This window comes from Felis catus, chromosome B1, assembly GCF_018350175.1.
Source record: "Felis catus isolate Fca126 chromosome B1, F.catus_Fca126_mat1.0, whole genome shotgun sequence".
NCBI classification, from domain to species: Eukaryota; Metazoa; Chordata; class Mammalia; order Carnivora; family Felidae; genus Felis; species Felis catus.
The window spans coordinates 191,174,561-191,198,840 of NC_058371.1; the positions used below are offsets into that span (position 1 = coordinate 191,174,561).

Consider the following 24,280-nt stretch of genomic DNA (forward strand, 5'->3'; position numbering starts at 1 on the left):
GCCTCTTGTCAAATTCCAGGGAGACTGCCTCCTCCTGTTTGGTGGGTCTCAGCATGTAGAAGTAAAGAAAAGACATACTTAAGGAGGGTACATTAACACAGCTTTCTGACTTGGAGAAGAGCCAGAATCCGGAATCATCTTTCTGGCTCCCCACTCATTGTATCAGCCACTGTGACATTCAAATAAAGCCAATATGGACCGGATTACAAATCAGAAATCTACTGTAACCCTTTCTGTTGCTCTTCCAGAACCTTGATACCCAGATCGGTAAATGTACTGGGCAGAATAGAACCCTTGAAGTTGGAAACCATTCCTACACCAGTAAACCACCTTCAGCAGAGCAACTCAACAACTTTTACCTCCCATATCACTCTAAGCCATGTATCACCAAGCCTCTTGTTCTCAACTCACCACTGCTGTCAACTTGATCTGGACGATTCTGGATTCTAGTACTGGCTTTTGTGCACTTCAGTACCTCCTCTGTAAAACGAAGGGATGAACTGATGATCTCTAGAGTCTACCAGCTGAAAAATGACCTCATGTCTTATAAACGTCAGGTTGATGTGAAAACTGAACGGTCATTAGTTTGAAATAAACTTTCTGACTTGGATTAAGCTATGAATTTTCATAATAAATAACATTTATGGAGTACCTATTATATATTAGGCATTCTTTAATGCTTGACATGTCTTCATCTATTTAATTATCAGAGTCCATATGAGGTGGGTACAACTGTTATCCTCATTTCACAGGTAAGGAATCTGAGGCAGAGATACGTTAAGTAACTTGCCTGTGGTCATGCAGCTAATGTACTTGGGATTTAAATGTCAGGCATCTGGGTCCAGAGCTTACACTCCCAACTACTATTTTATACTGACTTTTAAGCTTTTTTTTCTGTTGATACTACTCCCTCAGCCCAGAATAGTCTACCTCCCTCATTTCAACATTTGAGAAAATATTTCTTGAATGTTCCAGGAACTGTGCCTGGGAACAGAGTTAGAGTGGAGGAACAAGACAAGTCCCTTCCCTCATACAGCTTACTTATAATAATAGATACAGGTGAGAAAGCAAGTACATACTAAATAACTGGATATGATACAGATTTTTAATCATTGTTCTTATTACCCTGTACCATGGACTTATTAATTACTGGTGTGTTATTATTATTAATGTATGATACCGCTGAGAGCAAATACAGAAGGCATTTGTCTTAGACTTGGGTAGTGAGAAATCTAAGTGACTTCTGAAGTGACATGTGGAGGATGAATATTCAGCCAGACAAAGAATAGTACTAGTGAATACCTTGCAGTAAGACAGAGCATAGCGGAGTCAAGGAACTCAAAGAAACTGAATAAGGCTCGGGCAGAGACAGCAAAGGAGAGAAAGTGATGAGAGACTGAGCTGGAGAAGTTAATAGAAGTCAAATCCTAAATAGCTAAATTAAGAAGTTTGGATGACGGCAGAATAAACTTAAAGTTTATGGAGCTTCAACCTCAAGGCCCCCACTTCCACAAAATCTTTCCAAGGCCCTGGGAGGGCACTAATAAGGGTTCATACAATCATATATTTTCAAAACTTTTGCAAAAGAAAGATATATTCACTACAACCGGTAAGGATAGCTATCTATTCCACTCTGACTTTGCCTCTGTCAAACCTCCTGTTATGTCCATTGGCACTGAAATGACGAGGTCGTTTTCGGGATCTAGCAAAGGAAGCCAAGTTGACTATACATTTAGTTTGGGTTTACCCTAAACTAAACTAAATGTATTTCCAAATATGGTGAATTTATTGCAGGCCATCTCAGACGAAGAAAGTTTTTTTTCTTTTTTTGATGAGAATGGCATATTTGATAAAGTTTATGTGCACAATTTTTATTGCCATTTGGGAAGGCAATTTCCAAAAAACAAGTGAGAAATTATAGACTCTTAACTTGGGTACATATAACAGGTCTTGTTTTATCCATTTTAAATTATTTTTAAAATAACTGATAAGTTTCAGATTTAAAAAATGAAATATAAACAGAAGCAAAAAAGGAATGAAATCAATAGAAATTACTCTGAACTTAAAAACCAAATTGTAACAAAAAGCTTTCAGATCATACCAAATGAAATGATTAATCAAGAGGAAGAAATAAATTTTGAATAGAAGTAATGAATAGGCTCTTGGATATTTTGATAATCCAATTCATGAAGAGGATTGAATCATGAACAAACTTGGAAAAGATTTCAATTTCTTGCTAATTTGACATGAAATACTTAAATCAACAAAGATGCCCATTAACTCTCAATACTCCACTGCAAAGTGCTCTCTCCCTCTCTCTCTGCCCCTCCCCTGCTCACTCACTGTCATGCAATCTCTCTCAAAATAAATAAACTTTTTTTTTTTAATTATAGAAAGGGGCACCTGGGTAGCTCAGTCGGTTAAGCGGCCAACTTACCCTTGGGTCATGATCTCACAGTTTGTGAGTTTAAGCCCTGCATGGGGCTCTGGGCTGACAGCTCAGAGCCTGGACCCTGTTCAGATTCTGTGTCTCCCTCTCTCTCTCTCTGCCCCTCCCCCATTCACACTGTCTCTCTCTCTCTCTCTCTCTCTCTCTCTCTTAAAAATAAATGTTAAAAAATTTAAATATGTATATGTACATATATATTATACATATATATATGTATACATATAATATATATGTATATATATGTATACATATAATATATATGTATAATATATGTATAATATATATGTACATATATATGTTAAAAAATTTAACATATATATGTACATTACATATATGTAATATATATGTATAATATATGTATAATATATATGTACATATATATGTTAAAAAATTTAAATATGTATATGTACATATATATTATACATATATATGTATACATATGTATACACATGTATATATGTATACATATATATACATATATATACATATATATACATATATAATGTAACATATATGTACATTACATATATGTAATATATATGTATAATATATGTATAATATATATGTACATATATATGTTAAAAAATTTGAATATGTATATGTACATATATATTATACATATATATGTATACATATAATATATATTGTATATATATGTATACATATAATATATATGTATAATATATGTATAATATATATGTACATATATATTATATATATACATATATACTATACATATATATGTATAATATATATGTACATATTATATATATAGAGAGAGAGGGTTGCAGGAGAGAAATGGGGCAACTGAATGGTTCAGTTGGTTAAGTGTCCAGCTCTTGGGTTCGACTCAGGTCATGATCTGGGTTCATGGGATCAAGCCCCACATCCGGCTGTGCACTGATAGCTCAGAGCCTGCTTGGGATTATCTCTCCCCCACTCTTTCTGCCTCTCTCTCTCTCTCTCTCTCTCAAAATAAATAAATAAACATTTAAAAAATTACTTAAAAAAAATATTCCACCTCAAAAGGGACATCAATGGCAAACTGTTTAATGTCATCAACTCTACTGGTACTAAAGATTAGTCCTGAATAAGAAATTCTAAAATGCCCTAAAATCTTACAACTCCTATTTGGAAGGAATTTAATAGAAGTTTCTCTGAATTTGGCTATAGTCTTAAATAGCTGCATAGTCTATAAGTGAGTTATGACATTTTTCTAAAAGGAAAACTGTTCTAAAAAAATGTTAAAAAATCAAATTTTGATTACCAAAGAAACAACTGAATTTTAAACCTATGCTGTCTATAAAAGATATTATAAAATCACTGTCATATGAAAAAATGATCAAAAATTATTCAGCTAACATATGAAGAATAGGTATTCCATCAGTGTGGCAGAAATACTTATTTTTCTCAATTTGAGGATTTTTGTGGTATTTCTCGGATTTTTTAAATGTGTAATTTGTTGTATTTTCTTTTTTCATTCTTAATTAAAGGTTTACTTTTGTTCTTAATTTTTGTACTGATAATTTTGTGTTGTTTTTCTTAAAGAGGGTCCCCAAAATTGTATAAACACTAAACTCTACCCCTGAGTTTGGACATTATTGCAAGGCATTTTGTTCCTCTTCTCTCTAGTCTATTCATCCTCTAATGCTCAGCCCAAATGCCATCTCTATACCACTGTTCTTTGTGTTGCTGCCTATTTTCACAAAGGAAAGAAGAAATTCAAACGTTTTAAGCAACTACTCTTCTGGACAAATCATGCTATGTGCTTTATGGCATTACCTCACTTAATCATATATGTTTCTTGAAGGCAAGGCAATTGTTTTTCATATTACCCAAAATAAAAAAATAAATGCCGGTAGTAATAACTCTTGCCCTTAATGAATGCTATTATGTTAATTTTATGTCTTAACTGGTCCCTCTTAAGTATGTTGACTAAAGATAACATTTAACCCTTTGGGTGACCCATTTTAAACGTGGACATAGTTACCCAAAATGCAGCTCTGGTTAAACCATAGTTTCTTTGCCCATACAGTCCTTCCAAATGTTACAGTTGCGGGGGCAAACTGTGCACTTATACCCAAGATAATCACATGCCTGTAACTGCACTTAAAACTCTTGGGACTCTGGTACACTATGTTTTCTGTATCTCACTCTGCCTGAATATATTCCCTTCTAACTAATCATAGTCAGTTCTTAACATCCCCACTGAGAATGACACTCTAATCCTCAGGGATTAAGCAAACACTGCCCCTGGTCTTCAGCATTACATTGTTAATCCATTAGGATTAACAAAAGTACAATTTGAAAAAACGAGGAAATAATTCCACTGCCCATAATTTAGGATGGCAAAATCAGATCAATTAAGGCTGCCAACATATGATATAATTAACACAACCATTGTATGGAGGATATTGCAGCACATATGGTATGATATGTAAAACCAAACAATGTTTTTTATAATGTGTGAATATAGATATTATAAAGTTAAAGATCAAGTGGAGATCTCTTCCTTAGTTCCTCCTTGGGCTGTGTTTTTAACATGACCCTGACTCTATCAAGTGTCAATTTCATATTTGGTGATGAAATTGTCTATTTAAATAGAAAGTTATAACCAGCATTTTTTACTTTATATGTCAGGTTCTTAATAGTTTCCTAAATAACAAGGAACACTCTTAGTCAGTTGGCATTTTCCAGTGTTTTAATTGCCTGCTGTGATATAATTATTGTGACATTTTGGGATGTTTTTAACATCCTGAATTAAATATTCTGACATCCCACAGAGCACTTCATGAAAACAGTCAAACTGTATTCAAGTCATTAGCAGTCTACAGCTGTCCTTTAATATTAAAATTATTTTCCAACACAAAACACAGATGAAAATTAAAGTATTTAACAACTTTGAGCTCGGGTTAGATTTGAGTTCTATATTACCCTAATTTATCAGGGAAAGAAGATCAGGGTGACTCTGAGATTCTCCCATTAAACTTTATCTAAAGCACCAAATGAATTAGGGCCACCTCATGATAAAAGAAAATGAACAAAATGTACTGATTTTAAAAGTGCAATTAGCCTCCCATTACATAGCCACAAATTCTACATCAAGGATAATCACCAGAACACTACATCTCTTTATTGTCCTGGAGAGCTGGCTTGCTTTTCTTTTTATTCATGCACTTATTTGTCTATCCATCTATCTGTTTATTTTTTTAATATGGTATGTTCAAATAAAACCTGACAGATAATTCAGATAACTGATATATTTTAAATAACAGACTCCATACTGTAATTCTGTGGCAAAGTCCTAATGGGGTTTCCAAAGGGAAGGACTGCTAGATGGACCACTGATTAGCATAGATAACGCACCATTGTCACCTGGATGTCTTATTAGCATCTCAAATTTAGCACATCTGAAACTTTCTCCTTGATTCCCTTACCTTCTCCTCCCACAGACTCCCCCATCTCAAGAAATGGCAACCCCATGCTTCCAGTGGCTCAGCCCACAATCTCATCAATATCACTGACTACTCTCTTGCTCTCAAATGTAAAAATCCAAACCATCAGAAAATCCCATTGACTAACATTCAAAATATATGCAAAATTCAGCACTTCTCACCACCTCTTCCTTTGCCTCTTAGTTCAAACCACCAGCATCTTTTTTTTTTTCAATTGCGGTAAAATACACATAAAATTTGCCAAGTTAACTATTTTTAAGTGGGTATTTCAGTGGAGTTACGTACATTCACAATGTTGTGCAACCATCACCACTATCCATTTCCAGACCTTTTTCATCATCCCAAACAGAAATTCTGTGTTCATTAAACAATAACTCCCCATCCCCATCCCTATCCCCATCCCCACCCCAGCCCCTGGTAACTTCTAGTCCACTTTCTCTATGAATCTGGTTTTCCTAGATACTTCATATTAGTCAAATCATACAATATTTGTCTGGCTTATTTCACATGGCATAATGTTTTAGAGCTTCAGATTGTAGAAGGATCAGAATTTCATTTTCTTCTTAATTTGACCACTGGATGTCTATACCACATTTTATTTACCCATTCATCTGTTGATGGACATTTGGGTTGTTTTAACCTTTTGGCTTTTGTGCATAACGCTGTTATGGAACCTGGTATACAAGTACCTGGGATCTACTTTTGATTTGTGTACATATCTAAATGGAATTGCTAAACTATATGGTAACTCACTATCATCTTTTGAATGAACACTAGTATTCTGACTAGGCTCTCTGTATCCACCCTGGTAACTCCATAGTCCATTCTCCCCACAGTAGTTAGGGTGATCCCTTTACAACTTAAATTACATCATGTCATTCTCCTGTACAAAGTGCTCCATGGTATCTCATTGTCAGAATAAAATCTAAAGCCCTTCCTATGAACTGCAAGAATCTCCATGATCTGACCTCTGTGAGCCTTCCTGACCTAGCCCTTGTCACTCTTCACCTTTGCTCACCCTTCAGTCTACCAACCTCCCTTCTGTGCCTCAGACCTGACATTCACGCTTCTGCCTCAGGACCTTTCCACTGACTGCTTCCTCAGACTAGATAACCAGATAGATAACTGCATGGGTTCATCCCCCATTTCTTCAAGGTCTCTGCCCAGATATAACCTTACCAGCACTGCGTTCTTTATCTCCTTATTTAATGTAGCCCACAACACACACACACCCCATTCTCTATCTCTCTCTTAACCTGCTATATTTTTTCCATAGACCTTCTTACACCTGGAAAATCATAAATTTCTTGGTTTATTTATCAATTGGCTGTCTTCTCTCACTAGAAGGTAAAATTCCAAGGTCAGGGACATCATATTGTTTATTGCTGTGTTCCAGGAGCCTAGATGGATGTTCAGCACAAACAGGACCTTAGTAAGAGTGGCTGATGTTTCTGTGCTCACTGCCCTTCCTTCTGCTCTGAAAAGAGGTTCTGGGTTTTATCCAAAGGGTCCTGAACATCAGGGATAGCAGCCACTTGCAGTCAGTAATGGGCTCACTGGAAACTAGTATCTTCCTAATCATCTCAACTGCTCTTTCCATGGGAGTGATGGCGAATACAGGGGATAGAACAGATTTGTTTTTTTTTCCCAGTAATTTATTTTTCCTTATTATTTGTTATGTTTCTCCTAGAAAATGTAGGGAATCTAGGTGAACACAAAAAAGAAATTAAAAATCCGTAATGTGCTAACCAAAAGGTAATGATTCTTAATGCTTCCATGTATATCCTTCCAGTCTTTTTTCCTATTTATATTCATTTTTCCTAAAAAATGGAACCAAATACATATTTTTATATCCTGCCTTTTTCACTAAATGGTTTGGTCATGAAATATTCTCTGACAACATCATTCCCAATGGCTGGGTAATATCCAATGTTCATAAGTACCATAATTTAACCCTGTATATTGGGCATTTAAATAGTTTCCCATTTTTCTGTATTATCAGCAATGTGGCATCTTTAAAGCAAAATCTTGCAGGCTGCTCTGAAAATGTCCTCATGATTAATTCCTAAAAGTGGGATTTGGGGGTCAGTGACTACAAAGAGTTTTAAGGATTTTCATGTGTACTATGAATTTACAATCTTCCAAGCAGGGCAGGAGAATATACACATTAGGGGTGCCTGAGAATTGTCACCAAAGCTACCACAGTTGCTTAGTGGAATAAGCAAAATTGACCTCAGGATTAGGCTCGTGTGGGGTTGGACTGGGAGGAGCATAAGCAAAGGAGGTTAGAATACAGGAAAAGTGCGTTGATGGGAACTAGAGCCAGAAATACAAAAACAGACTTTACCTTCTTCACAGTCTTTGCACTAAACTGACCAAGGTGATAAACAGTAGTACTTCACGCAGAACATACACAAATGTTATTTTTCACTACCTTATTTTGCCCTCAATAAAATAATTAATGTTAATTTTGATGCAAACAATGTATTGATTATGCTTAGTTTTTCTAAAAACCTTGGCCTAACACTTTGTGACACAGCAATTTAAAGGCTGCGTCTGAGTTCAGTTTATCTCAATATATGGTTTGAATGGATTTATAGCTATTTTTATAACTGGAAAATACACCTCGCAAAAGGCACAATGGTCACAGGAGAAAACAAACACCACAAAGTTTAGTAACAACAGTGGATGAAATTTCAAATCACTGTAATTGTTTCAAATGCTTTGGGCCAACTTCTGATCAGATTAAATCATTGTGTCATGTGGTCATGTGACTGACAGAGAACTTGTACTAGAAGGGGGAGGAGCATGTTCTTCTTCTTTGTAGTTCAAATATTAAAATTTGTTTTATAATGCAGTTTAATTACAGGAACATTTTAAAGAAACATGTCTGTTCTTCGAAAGTTCATTTCATTAAAGCCTGATCATATAAGCTGTGCAACATCTTATCCAGATATAAGCTTCAATGGAACATACTACATGTCACTGAAAGTAAGCAAGCTAATAAGGTCAGTACCAGTGTCCACACTGTTTACAATCTGTTTATGAAAATACCCACGTGGACCAAGGGACAGCACCACTGTCAATCTATTAAAAACTGGTAAAGCTAATTTTTCTCATTATTAGATGAAATTAGCATCTGCAAGTGCTACTATTCCTTCTTGTACTCCACTTTGGAAATCACTGTTCTAAGGAAGAACGTGTTATGCTTTAGGAAAATATAATTACAATACCATATAATGTGATTTATACTTTTCAAAGCACATTAGTGTCTGCAAAGAGCTGTCAGTACTCACTGCCTCCACTTCTCACCATCCAGGGCTCAATGTCTTCCAAACACCCTTCACCTTTCTAATGAAGGCTTCCTTTTGGTGAAAAAATAAATTAAAAAAAAAATACTTCTCAGTCTTCATCTGTCTCCATCCCCTTTCAACTGTCGAGATGGTTACTATGCCTTGTCTCTTTTTTCTTCACAGCTTATTGAGGCATAATTTACTTACCATAAAATCCAACCCTTTTAAGTATAAAATTCAATTCTTCTCAGTAACCTTATAGAACCATGCAATCATTACCAAAGTCCAATTTTAGAACATTTCTATCACTCCACAATCATTACCAAAGTCCAATTTTAGAACATTTCTATCACTCCAAAATATCCCTCAGGCCCATTCATCCCTTTTTTCTTAAAAACTCCCTTTGTTTGGTGCTGTGACAGCACATTCCTAATTTCTCTATTGTCTTTTTCCCTTGTCCTTTCCCTCCTACTCTATTTCACCTTTAAATATTGATATTCCCTTACACTCTGGTCTTAGGTTCTCCTTTCTTCTTACTCTGCACTACTTCCCCAAGCCACCCCGTCCTCTCCATGACTTTAATTGCCATCCCTTCTACATCAAAACCTCTTCTTCATCCGGGGTGCCTGGGTGGCTCAGTCGCTTAAGCGGCCGACTTCGGCTCAGGTCATGATCTCACGGTCAGTGAGTTCAAGCCCCGCGTCGGGCTCTGTGCTGACAGCTCAGAGCCTGGAGCCTGTTTCAGATTCTGTGTCTCCCTCTCTCTGACCCTCCCCCATTCATGCTCTGTCTCTCTCTGTCTCAAAAATAAATAAACGTTAAAAAAAAATTAAAAAAAAAACTCTTCTCCATCCATATCTCTTTCCTGAGCTCCAAACCTTTGTGTGTTCTCTTGTGTACCTGCTGCTTTCCATGGAAGTCTCAGAGACATCTCCAACAGAACATCCCTAAAAATGAATTTATTATTCTCAGCCTACCCCAAACTTTTTCCTCCTCCACTGTCTCATCTCTCTATAAAGATGACACTAGCATCTTTCACTTAGTAGCTCATACCAGAAAACCTGAACATTATCCTTAACTCCTGCTTCTAACTTATCATATCCAGTGCATCCCTGCTCTCCACCTCCATGGGTACTTCCCCAGCCCCAAAGCACCTACATTTCTTACCTGGATAACTATCATAGCCTCCTAAGATTTTTCTGCATCCACTCTGCACACTTTCTACGCTTCCCCCCTCCCCTGCCCCCACTGCTTTCACAAACAAAAAGTTCCTATAATGAAAATCTATTTAAAATGTTTCAATGGTTCCTATAACCCTTAAAGTAGATTCAAAGTTCTTTGGTTTTCCAAGTGTCCATGGATAAAGAAAATGTGGTATATAATACAATGGAATATTTGTAAGCCATAAAAAGGAAAGAAATCCTACCATTTGCTATAACATAGATGAACCTTAAGGGCATTATGTGAACTGAAATGAGGAAAAATTCATTACCACAGCCTACAAAGCCCTTCATCATCAGATCCCAAATGATCCCCTAAGTTCACATGCATCCCTCTCATTCTTGCTCACTGAAATTCCACCACAGTGTTAAGGCACCAAACTTCCCTCACAGAAGGTTATTTCCTCTCCCTGAGATGTTCTTCCCTGAGTCTCTCTACCTCTCAGTCTTACTCATCCTCAGGCCTTCACATATATGTCCCCCTCCCAAGAAAAACATTCCCATTCAGTTTCCCTGAAACACATACTCCCACGTAACACCCCCGTTTTATACTTTGTAGTACTCATCATAACTGTAATTAAATAGCAATCTATATTATTTATGTCTGTTTCCCTCCCTACGCTGTAATCTCCGTGAGGACAGGGACAATGTTAGATTTGCCTCATGGCTATACCCTTAGGAGCTGGCTCAGTGCTTAACACATAGGAGGCACTCAGTAAATATTTACCCAAGGACTGCATGGTTTCATTTGGTCCTTGCTGAAATCCTCAAAGATAACCAAAAACATTCACACTGATTGGAAAAGAAACTAGCATTCAGAGAAGGTAGGTAACTTGCCCAAGATCAATCACAAAGGATTTTAGAAACATAAATAGAATAATGCATTGAGCAATTTAGAATGCTTGCTTAATCAAAACTGAGTAATGATTAATGATACTCATTTTCATTAATATTGTTCAGCTTTTAAACAAATGTTCCAGCCAAGGAACAAAAGGAATTAGTCAGCCTTAGGAAACAGAGTTACACTAACTCAAAAAATACTTGTGAGTTAGAAATTAACACATATTAAGTTACTCCCTCTCAGGAAAACCTAACCCATGGTCAGCCTACAATTTGTATGCACTATTTGTAGAAAGATGACTGATAAAAGCAATTCATGGTTTCTCCCATTGCTATACTCAATCACCACATACTGAATAAACTGCTATGAATCAAGGACTCACTGTACAGTAGATAGTATGGGATAGTATAGTAGACAGTACCACACCTACTAAGCACTTTATAAATGTTTGCTGAGCCAAAACTTGAACCCCTAACTTTCTAATTTAAATTTTACATGTAACTTATACCTCAATTATAAAAAAATCTACACATAATTTCTTGAGCCTCTTTGTTTCTGGGAATTTACATGAACTAGCTTTTTAATTGTACTACCTACCAGATTACCACTACTAGGCACCTTAACAGAACTCAGAACTCTCTGGAGAGAAAAAACAACTATTTGAAATAAGATGTGAATGTATAACAGACACAAGAATCTTTTCTAATAACACAACAAATACACCAGTAAAAACTAAGGAATAAAAGCAACAGATATTATTCAACGAATACCTGTTGAATATCTACCATGTGACACACAGTGTCAATAATGATGTGAGCCACATTTGTGTAGTTCTTTAGAGTTTACAAAATCTTAATACCTACTCTTCCTGGTGCTCCTCAGGAATGAACTCTAACACTACAACCTGTGGTCTAATAGCCACTTGATTTCTGATCCAATCCCTCTAAGACCCAACAACCAACATAGAGACAGATTAGTCCTATGAGTTTAGTACTCAGTGTGCTAAAATGAGTCCTGGTCTCTCCTAAGCACACCAAACCATGGCATTGCCTTTAACACTTTTGGAAATAACCCCTATGACTGGTTCTTCCACAGGTCCTGAATAGGACTCCAGTTCTTTCCCTAGACCTGGAGTCTTGCCCTAAACCTCATCTAAATACAGCCTTGATAATTACACTAATACTTGCTGGTCCACTGTCAATGAGGTTGAGACCATGTCTGTGAAATTTCCCCCTATAGCAGAACAGAGTAGGCCCAAGTCACTAGTCCAGCAGGTCAACCTCAAGAGTTGATATCAGGGCCAGACAAGCCTTGACCAGGCTCTGTAGACATCAACATTACCAGAAGTGATGGTCAGAAAAGCCAATTGTCACAAAGGCCGCACCTTAAACCTGGGCCAAGGATTTTACTTATAACCAACAACAGTAGATGATATAGAAATATCAGGAACACAGTACATTAAGGAAAACAGTCTGAGTCAAGAATCAAAGTGGGTAAGAAGCAAAAGGTTCCCAGGATTTAATTTTGAGACTCCATTCCTATTAGTACTGAGTTAGTGAATGGCTGGGTTAAAGGCACAGGCATGAGGTGACACTGGAACTTGCAACCAAAAGAAAACTAGGACAGGTCCTTATAACAAGATAAAGTGTATTATTCCCATTTTACAAATAGAAAACTGAGGCTTGAAACCTCAAGTGATTTGCCCAAAGAAGAACCCTGGTCAAGGGCTAAGATACACCTAGCACCAGACATCCTAATATACACTATAAAAGCTTGTTGACTGGATAAAGGAATGAGTCAAAATTTGAGCCCTAATTTTCTGATTCATATTTTACATGTAACTCTTGAGCCTCACTATATATAGAGTTTCACATAAACTTGCCCTTTAATGGTATTTTCTACCACCACCCTGCCTCCATTAGTGCTAAAGGAAAGCCAAATAACTCATGATTAGAGTCAGGCGGGTCTAATGTGAGTCACTTTTGCAGAGGCAAGTTTTAAAAGAGAAACAGGAATCTGCAGAAAGATCTGCCTTACAGTGGCAATAAGTTAAAATGTAAAAATGGAAGCCATCTATTTGCATGTTCCTGAGAGAAACCAAATTTGCCTCCCTGGAGAAGCATTACAGTTTATTTCTGTACCCCAAAGGCAAAATCACAGTGGACACAAAAGTGCTAACTTAAATGACATCCCGGAAATGACAACCTCTACATAAAATATTCCTCTCCCAACCCTCTTTTCTCTATATGCTGTCTGGTCAAAGCAAGGGGTAGAGAGTACCTATATGTTAATGCACTGAATATATTAATAATAAACATTTGTTTTGAACTCTATTTTAAATTAGTAATGAGACTTTCAGACAGAGAGCTCAGTGGAAGCCTGTGTTTGTGAATAACATAGGTTAATCATTGAACCACCCTATGAACTCACCGGGCACTATATAGAATAAACACATGACTACAGTCTGTCCTTTTTTGCCCCTGTGTTACTTAACTAACAGCCTAAGTTTGAGAGGACATTCTTGTAAATGATAGAATAAAATGTAGAAAATAACAATGAGACAAGCCAAAAATCTCAACAGATGGAGACATGAAAGGTTAAGGCTGACATTCCTTCTTTAAAGTCACTGTGATAGGATGAGGGTAGAGAAATGTCAAACAGAAGGGAGGTAAAACAAATGAAATTCACCACAGTAGCTGGCTTATGTCAAAATCTCAAAGGTGACTAGAAAGGCCTTTCAAGTCTAAATAAAGATGGAAAAATACCAATAATTATGTCTTCTATTTATCACCTTTCAGTAGCTGGAGACATTTTACAAACTTTAACTCATTAATCCTCACCACATGACTGTGAGTCAAGTGGTTGACAACTGGTCTACCTTGTTTCACAGAAAAATGATGAGACCCAGGGGATGGAATGAGTGGCAGAGTTTCTGCACCATGCCTGTAGGGCAGTCGGGGAAGGAATTTAAGAAATTCCAGCAATTCTAAAATTCAGACGCTAAACCCACAGAAACTTGGGCTCCCAAAGAAATGTACCATTATAGCACAATCCAAAATCCTAAGACTGGAGAGCTATTTTCTTCTAATTAACTGCTGGAACTATAATTCTCTGATCTGTTCCTTCTAGGTGTTAATGAGAATTTTTCATTTTTGAAGAGAATCTTGATACTGTCAGTAATAATAAATTTGGAACCAGAGCTTTCAGGTCATATGCCATTATGATGAGGTCCACATATTACCCTGTACCCATATTACCCTGTACCTGTATCATTGTTCAAAATATTTGTTGCCACTCTCTGAAGAACATTGTAATCAAGTGTGGTCTGGTGACTTGTGTTGCCCTTCTCTGTGAGAAGATGAAATAACCCTACCCTGTTGATGTTACGCCTGACCATGTATCTATCTTTGGCCAATGAAAGGTAGGCAAAGTCACATCTGTCACTTGTGAAGAAGCTTTAAGGATTAACACATAGTTAGCCATGTGCATTTCCCCTCTGCTGTGAGACCTGCAAGTTGCAGAGAGAGATCATGCCATCAGTTCTCCCAGTCACACAGCTAAAAATGGACAGAGCTGTGATTTGAACAGAGACTACTGAGCTCCAGCACCTGTTCTCCTAGCCATGATTCTGTAATTCCACCCCTGTAACAGTGTGGCCTGAAAGAGTCTGGTTGAATTATTCAGTAGAAACCATGTAATCAGCAATTTCTCTAGGCACTGGTGAGAAACAGGCTGAGGCTTAGAAAGGTAATGATTAATTAAATGTTTTTATTTTTTGTATGCATGTTTGAGATCTTTATGTAAGAAGTATATTTTAATATTAGGTAGAAACCTGTTTATACTTTAAGAAAGAAGAGACTCTGTCTAATAGGCTAACACCTGCCCTCAAGGATTTCAATTCCAATTCTTCACTCCCAACAAAAGCTGGCCAACTGAAAACTTCTGAGTTCCACTCTCCTCTTTGTAGGGCCTTTTACCAAGGGTTACTCTTCCCAATCATTAATTCTTCTTCGTTTCTGTTTTTCTACTCTGGAAACAGAGATCCAAACTACAACCTTTGAATATAAGCTCCTATCCCATTCTGCCACTTCCCAGTCTTCCCCATGAGAGTAATTAGCACCTCCATTAAGCCAGTTACTCAGGACCCAAATCTGGATACACTCTTTGATTCCTCTTTCACTCACATCATTCATTTAATTCTTCAGCATATATTATCATTCTATCTTCAAAATACATTATACATCCCACTATTTCATGCATATCCTACCACTACACCCAAACTCTGAGCATCAATGCTCCCAGGACTAAAGCAACAGACTCCTAACTGGTCTCCCTGCTCCCACTCTTGATCTCCTACAAATGGTTCTCCACAAAGCAGCCACAGTGATCCTTCTAAAAGATAAATAGGATTGTGCCATTCTCCTCCTTTTAACCCTCTAAGGGCTTCCCACCAGGGGTAAGCTGGTCAATGTTTAAAAACCTGTGTGAAATCACTGAGCACAGTGCTGGGAAGAGATGTTAACAGTCTGATCTTAAGTAGCATAAATGGGCTCCAAAATTTCATGGTTCTGACCACACTTAGAAAAAAGTCCAGAAGGCCTACTATGACTTCAAAGCCCTACATGGTCTGCTTCTACTACTCCTCAGACCTCAATGTTCTTATTCATGGTCCTCCAGTCATACTGGCCTCTTTGTTATTTCTCAAACATCCCAAGGATATGCCCATCTCAGGGAATGCTCCTGCCACAGACACTCACAGGGAAGTGACATATCCTCACTTCATTCAAGTCTCTACTGAAATGTTGCTTCCTCAATACACTAATTAGGACCCCTCCTTCTCCAAATCCTTACCCCTGATAGTTTTAACACTGAGTAACATTCTACTGAAATTGAATTTATCTGTCTATAAATCCACTGGGGATGTAAGCTCCTTTCAGCAAAGGACATTGCCTTGTTCACTGCCATAGTCCCAGCATCTAAAAAATTTCCTTGAACATTACAGATGCTCATTAAGTAATGACTGACTGAATATATGAATGAACAAAGCAACTAATGAATGATATTTCTCAAAATAAAAATACAGAAATATGACAATATGGAAAGGAGTATGGGGCAAGGACAAGCATCTGTCCTGAGTCCCTGAACAACAGTGAGACCCAACTTATAACTGCCTTGGTCTTTTAAGCAGGAGTTGGGGAAACAAATGACAAAAGTGAAGACTGAAGGCAAAAATAATGTGATAAAGAAAAAAGGCAAGACTCAGGTACAAGGAGCTAAAGTAGAGTTGTTTTAAAGAAAGAAAAGAATAAGGACAAATTAAGCATAATTCTGATCTAGTAAAGAAGGTCCATGAGTAGTGGTCAGGATAGTCAGGCACTAATCCAAATACTGCCACACACATGCTAAGAGATCTCAGCCAAGGGATTTCACCCAGTTTCATAATCTATATTTAAAAATCTATAAAAAAAGGGAATGCAATGTCATGGTTTCTCAGACCATTTGTTACTGCATAAGATTATATGGTTGCAAGCAACAGAAACCAATTCTGGCTACCTTAGGCAGTAGAGAACTTTAGAAAGGGAGATCGAGTAGCTCTCAGAATCAAAGGGAAGCCTGGAGAACCAGATCAGGCAACTAAGCACAGCAACTAAGGTGGGACACAGTATCTCACAGCAAGAATAGAATGATAATACTACCAGTATTAGCAGCTGCAATTATAACATATACTGTAGTAAAATATGTACCAGGCACATCCTAAACTGTTTTGATGTTCTAACTGATTTAATTTTTAATTTGAACCTAGGCCATTAGGCTCCTGAGTCTCTGTTCTCAGCCACTCCGTATACCACATGACTTCTCCGACGGGTAGTCACTTCAGGGCCCCCAATGACTTTACCCATTTTCCTGCCCTTGTGTTATTTCACCAGGATTCAAACTCCCAGGAGAGGCAGCACAATTGAAAGGATTTGGGGCTATTTATTACCCAGCCCTTGGCTAAGGGTGGATGCTTCAGTTGTCGGATCTACTCCTGAGAATGCACAGAAAAGAGCAAAAGGAACTCTCTTAAAGGGAATTCTAGGTGGCACTGCCTAAAGCAATGGGAATGGATCTCGTGCAGCCAAATACAAAAGTCTCTTGCACACCATTCCATTTAATTTTGTAATTAAGGTTTCTAAGATTTCCGAGATCCCTCTCACCCCACTATGTGACTGATTTTCACAAAATCTCTTAAGAGTCAAGCAGAAACAGGCACAGGACAAACCAGAATAGGACACTAATGTACTTTATAGAAGGAAACAAGAATAAGAAAGAAAATTGAGGACTATTTCCTGACCTTTTAATGTGTATCAGAGCACTGTGCTAACAGCTTTACATGTAATCTCATTTCATTCTCTCAATGTTATGAGATAAGTATTTCACATGAGGATAGTGAAGGTTAGAAAGATCTAATGATTTGCCCAAGGTCACACAGCCAGTAGAACTGAGACTTACCCCAATTTGTCAGTTTAGAATTTTAATTTTTATAATTTATAAGATATTAAGATATGCTTGACTGTACAAAAATTCGAGTGGTCTTTTAGGTGATGGGAAAACAATCCTAAGCATACATAATATGCAAATTATTTTATAATAAAAGCCTGAGAAGATTAAATTAAACCATAAATGTGAAAATAGCTTTAAAGCTAAAAGCACTAATTAGACTGAATGTATTATGTTATAATTAGTATTCGGATATTAAAATCACATATTGATTATTGACCCAGCAAAGTAGCAAAAAAGAATTTCTTTTATAATAAAAGCATCATAACCTTGAACTTTCCTTATAATCATGCATATTAGGTGTTGACAGCCCTGTTATCTCCAGCCCAGGGAAGGAGAAAGCAGGGAAAAATGGAGAAAACAACTGAGAAGGGAAAAAGGTTGAATGCTGATGATGCCTTCCAGTCACCCTCGAGTCAAGTGAGTTATCCATCCAATTTAACCCTCCATTTCCCTTACAAGGAAAAAAAATCGGTTCACTTGTAGGAAAGTTTTTGCTGGCAATAACCATTATTTCAAATCGTTTTTTTTAATTAAGGGGAAGAGAATGCAGAGAAATTTCTTTTCTTCTCAAAATACAGAGAGGAAACATCAATGAGAAAGATGCAAATAAATAAATAATCAGTCTTACAGATCCACATATTTATCTATTTGTGAATATTTGCAGATAGGGGTGGCTACATCTACATATGCAGTATCCATACAATACACAGAACAGAAATAAACACACCAGAACTTTTAGCCACAGATAGAAACTGCAGGTAATGTAGGTTAAGTCATTAACTAATTACATGACTCTGGGCAAGTCACTTGATTTCCTTTTGCCCTTTGGTCCACACCCCCCAGTTGGGCACTACACAGAAACTCCCTGAAAACCAGATGTTACATCAAAGCCAATATTTCCTGGAGGCCAGCCTTGCTGACTTCTTTGAAAAGCACTAAATTTAGAAGTAGCGTGCAAATAACACTGCTCGGATTAAACTCGCTTATTAGTGGTCCAGATGATAATCAAAGACAAACAGATGGTCGCTTAATGAATGTTATTGGAAGGAAGGCATCTTTAAATATAGGATTTGTGTGAAAAGTTTGCTTTTTCTTACAAGTTATTTTGATGATTATGTTAGAATATTGGCATCTCTTTTTAGAATATAACCTTGTGGAGCCTCATAGACATGTTGAGCAAGATCAAAGCTTTGGAGAGCCAACGATAGGTTTCTCCAAGTCTAATAAGCAAAATTATGCAGTTAAAATGGAGATCAAAAGCCTCAAGAGAAAGCATATAGTTATTGAGAGTCAGAGTACATATCTTAAGGAATCAGAGATGTCAAGTATACCTAGCTTTTCAGAAACCTGGCATGTGAAATCATGTCTATACCACTGCCAGAATGAGGAATGGTTGTTTCTTTTACAAAAGATTTATAATAGGATTCCTTGTGACCCAGAGAAGCCTAACGCATTTAAAACAGGGTTTATTTGTTTTTTGTTTGTTTGTTTTTTCAGGAAGCATGCCATTCTCCTTGCTCAGTCAGTGGCTTTATTTCAACCCCTTCTATAAAGAGGAAAGCACTACAAACTACATGCTAAACCAGGCAAGACAGCTTTCCATGTTACAACTGGAGACTGAACCAGCATCAACTCATGCAACTGATGTAAAAAGTGTCAGGCACTTGTTACAAAAGGCATTTGTCAAAAAAAAAATAAATAAAATAAAACAAAACTACTCACACTTACCAGTTTCCATGGAGTACAACTGGGGTTGATAGAGGCGTAACTCTGAAGGTTATATATTACTCAGGGTCCATTCAGGGTTCAGAAACCACACTAATTGAATAAAGAAAATATTCAACTAACTGAATATTGACTATAAAGTATTCTTAACTAGATGTAAAGTTATCAACTAGGTAACTGAAGGAGTAAAAAGTAATCCTGGGCTTCTAAATGCTTCAACCAGCTCTCTGGTTGGAAAACCTGATTTGCAGCATTCGCCAATTTCCATGGTGTAAATACTCCCAGTGTGGCAGACTGGCAGATTTCCAGCTACCAAAGTTTTACTGCCTTGCAAAATTTCTGAAAATTTAACAGTGGGCTTTCGCAAGCCAATATGGGCTGATTACGCAAAGAGGTAGCAACTGTAGGAAACCGCTCACACCCTTGGGGCTGAAGAATACAAAGAGGCTGCAATTATTCAAATTTGGAAGCTTGGAGGGGCCCCACAGAGCTGAACCAGAGATCTGAGGAGGGAGCGCTGCTGCACAGCTGCTGCTCGTAAGAGAGCTGAAAAGAAGCCCATGGGCCTGAGATCCTAAAAAGGAGAGGCAACTAAAAAGGTGTGGGGAAACCTGTCTGAGCCTTGCCATCCACCACAAGACCGCTGCCAGGCGCCAGCGCCTGCTCCACGGTAACCACGGTAACCACGTGCAACCAAAAGGCTGGATCAAAAACAGATATGTCGGAGGAGATGCAACAGCACTCTGTGCAGTGTGCTATTCAGATGTTGAAGAAACGTAACAGAAAAGGACCATTAGGAAGTTTGACAGGAAATACAACCCCGCTTGGGTAGGCATCGTGGGGAACTTCGGTAGTCACCTGCCCCATGAAACCAAACGTATCTACTCCTACTTGGGCCAAGTCCTCATTTTCTGTTCAAACTGGATTACAAGCACAGACAGTGCCACACACCTAATGCTCCATCCAAAAAACAGGGACTGAAACCTAAATTCCACGTACCAGAGGCTGAGATCTTGAAGCTTGCCTAAGAGAACACTTCGATCTCTGGTTCGTGAACCTTTATTGCCCTGCTTTGTGCAGGGCATTCTTTGTCCTACCGTGTTGTGGTTACTTAAAAATTAGCAAAACAGCTTGCATCTGTATTTTCTGTTCCATGCCTCTTGGCTTTTTTTTTTTTTTTTTTTTTTTTTTTTTTTTTTTTTGCCTCCTTAGTCTGCTCCTTTCCAAAAACAAAAAACAAAAACAAAAAAACATAATAAATCAACAAAAAGGAGATGTGTCTGGTGCTGCTACCTCCGAAGTGGCGCACAATATCTGGAAATGTCAGAAAAAAATGTAAACGAGGTTCAATTACGAGTCCGGGAAGGAACTCCGTCGCATTACGGAAAAGCTTCACCACAGCGCTGGTCACAGGAATAGGAAACAGATTGGAAGCCAACAGGAAGCAGGCAAGAAGGAGCACACCCTTTCCGCCCCTTCCGCTCAGCCCCGCAGTCTCCCTCTAGGGCCCCCTAGTGGAGGAGTAGCAGAGAGTGTCTGCAAAGCCGCTCGTAGTTTGCAGAGTCTGAGCCTCAACCCTGCGGAGCTGAATCTAGGAAGGAGGGTTTGGAGCTGAAAGGCAATAGCTTAATAACTGGCACAGTTATAATCTGAAGAATTATGCCTTATACTTGTACAACTCTTTACAATTTGAAAAGCTTTTTAAAAAAATTATTTGAAATAACGACCACGATTTACCACTGAATATTTACAACGTGCCGGGCACCATGCTAAATTCTATACACAACCTATGTCGCTATTTTCACAATAATCTTGTAAGATATTGTTAACCCCATTTTGTGTATGAAGAAATAGAAGTACAAAAAGATTAAAAAAGAGTTGCCAAACATTGCACAGGTTAATGGCAATGAAGTGGTTCTCAAACAAAAGTCCTTTGACTTCATTTCATCACTCTGCCTCTCAGCCACAAGGTATGATTTTCAGTTTAGGAAAGAAACCAAAATGTCAACACCAACTTCATCTAAGGTTTACTCAGGAAGATTTATATTAGAAGATTTATATTCTTAATGGGGCATAGCAGAGATGGCATTAGTCCTAACAGTGCTTGCTCTCAGCCATGGCTTGGAACAATTGTTGTGGTAGGCAACAAAGACTCCAATTAAGAGGTCTATCTGTTAGAGGTGGAGGTCTGCTGGAAGTCACAGAACCACAATAATGACCAAAACAATTCAGGGGTTTCAGTTTTCTCGTGTAAAATGAGCTCAGAGTTTGGCAGTCCAGGAATGATACGATAACACTGTGATGCCTTCGAGGATCTAGGTTCTTTCTAATTTTCCACTCCATCCTTTTTCCCTTGCAGATGTCTTCCTTTCTTGTGCTGCATCGCTGTGACAACGCCGTTCCTTCATATCAAATGTTGAGTCCATGTCTTAGTTAAGAGGGGAAAGACAAAGGGCAGCTAATTCCTTTACAAGAATTTTCTCAGAAGCCCCTCCCAGGAACGTCTGCTTACAAGTCATTGCCCAGAACTGTGTCCCATGAGTACTCACAGCTGAAAGGGAGGCTGGGAAATGCCTTTTGTAGCTAGGGATATTTTACACGATAAAATAGGAGTGCAGTGAGTTTGAAAAAAAGAAAGGCTGGGTATTGGTTTGCCCATTATGCACATGAATCACAAAACATAAACAGGACTGGTAGCATCAACAGCATATCTCCCCTTTACCTATTTATCTGTACCTTTTCCCAACCTCTTCACTTTTCATTAACTCTGCAACCCAGATTTCACAAGGCAGCTTCAGTTGAAAGTATTCACCTCTTTGTCTCCATAAGTTCCCTCATACTTGCCAGCCCTGTGTCCTGACTATGGTTTAGAAAATGTGTCAGTATAAACTACTTACTTTTTTTCCTGTCGTATTATTTAACAACGCTTCAGTTTCTTTTATCTGTTGATTTAGGCAAGGCTGACCTTGAACCTAAAGTCCCAGAATGTCTGTCTGTTTGTCTGTAGTTTTGTTTTGTTTTGTTTGTTTACCATTTTGACAAACTTTTGTCTTTTCAGCAATTCAATTTAACATTCTTGAGGGTTTGGGCCCATTACTGAACCACACTGATATGTCAAGAGGGCATATTACACATATCATATGGAGTGATATTTTCCTTCAACCGAGTAGCTGCTCTCCTTTTCATTTAAGGTAATTGTGAATTTGAAGAGTGAGGGTTAGGAGATCTAAAAGCTAGGCCTGTGAGCTATTTGCTCTCTCCTTCACCTCTCTTCGTACTACCTTAACCATAATAAACAGACCCTTAAACAACAGGTGGAGTTCAAGAAGATGGGAAAGTATTCCAAGTAGGCACAGCACCCTGCACCTCTTTTCCTGTTTCTCCTCCTTTCTCTCCAAGAGATCATGGTCATGAGAATCAATGGTGGCCAAAGACTTACTAGGAACATGTGTGAGGTAAAAGGCAGGTGACACACTATAATTACTTTGCAATGTCTTAGACTTCATTTTACCAGATTTTCCTAAGAGGTTGATCTCTGTGTGCATTTGTGTGTTTGTGTATGCCCTTAATTCTACACACCTATATCACCGCAGGAGGCCCTTATGCCTTTTTTTCCTCTTTCTCTCCTGTTTTTTTAAATAGATTTTTAGGACAATTTTAGAATTGCAGAGAAATTGAGCAAAGAGTACAGCATTCCCATGTTCCCATAACCCCCCCCCCAACACACACTATACTTTATTATTAATATCTTACTTTAGTGTGGTACATATGTTACAATTAATGAGCCAATATTGGTGTATTATTATTAAATAAAGACCATAGTTTATTAAGATCACCTTAGTTTTTATTTAATGTCATTTTGCTGTTACAGGATCCCACCCAGAATACCACACACACATGTACTCGTCACGTCCCTTTGGCCTTTTCTTGGCTGTGACAGTTTCTCAGACTTTCCTTGTTTTTAATGATCTAGACAGTTTTGACTAGTACTGCTCAGGTGTATTGTAGGATGCCCCAAACATTTGTCTGGTGTTTTTCTCATGTTTAGTCTGGGGTTATGGGTTTGAGTGAAGAATATTATAGAGGTAAAGTGTCTTTTTCACCACATCATATCAAGGGTACATACCATCAACATGACTAGTTATTGTTGATGTCAACCTTGATCACCAGGCTGAAGTAGTGTTTGTCTGGTTTATCCACTATAAAAGTCACTCTTTTCCCTCCTTTCTATACTGTCTGTTTTGCAAGGAAGCCAATGTGTGCAGCCCACACTAAAAGAGTGAGAAGTTATGCGCCCCCTCTTTAGGGTAGAGTATTTACACAACTTACTTGGATGTTTTCTGCATTGGAGATTTGTCTCTTCTCCCCCATTTATTTATCTACTCAACCATTTGTCTATGTCAGTGTAGACTCATGGATATTTATTGTATGCTTTGGGATATAATCCAATACTTTATTTTTAAATTAAATTATTTAAAATTAAATTTGTTTGGCTTAAATTGTTCCAGCTTTGGCTACTGTCATCTCTTTCCATTGCCTCCTGTGCTGCCTCAACATATACTTTTCAATGTGAGTGTTTTTATTGGGGGGGGGGCGTTGGCCCTTCCTTACTTTTGGGCACTATTAAATGCACCAGGCTCATCTTATATTATTTCCTGCCCCAGTCTAGAATCAGACATTTCTCCCACTATATTTTCATGTTTACTGTCAATTTTAGTTCTTTCAACAATTGGGAGAAATGGTTTCTATCTAGC

General features: G+C 37.8%; 1 long non-coding RNA gene across 2 annotated transcripts; it reads right to left on the reverse strand.

The window, feature by feature from the left end:
* Positions 1-359: 359 nt before the first annotated feature.
* On the reverse strand, positions 360-21,030 carry LOC123385106. 2 transcript variants are annotated; one of them, XR_006597201.1, is made up of 3 exons: positions 20,526-21,030; positions 19,530-19,619; positions 360-480 (listed from the first exon to the last, which is right to left on the reverse strand). It is a non-coding gene; the product is annotated as an uncharacterized LOC123385106 (long non-coding RNA). The 2 variants fall into 2 exon arrangements; XR_006597200.1 differs by lacking the exon at positions 360-480 and adding an exon at positions 6,325-9,269.
* Positions 21,031-24,280: the final 3,250 nt, after the last annotated feature.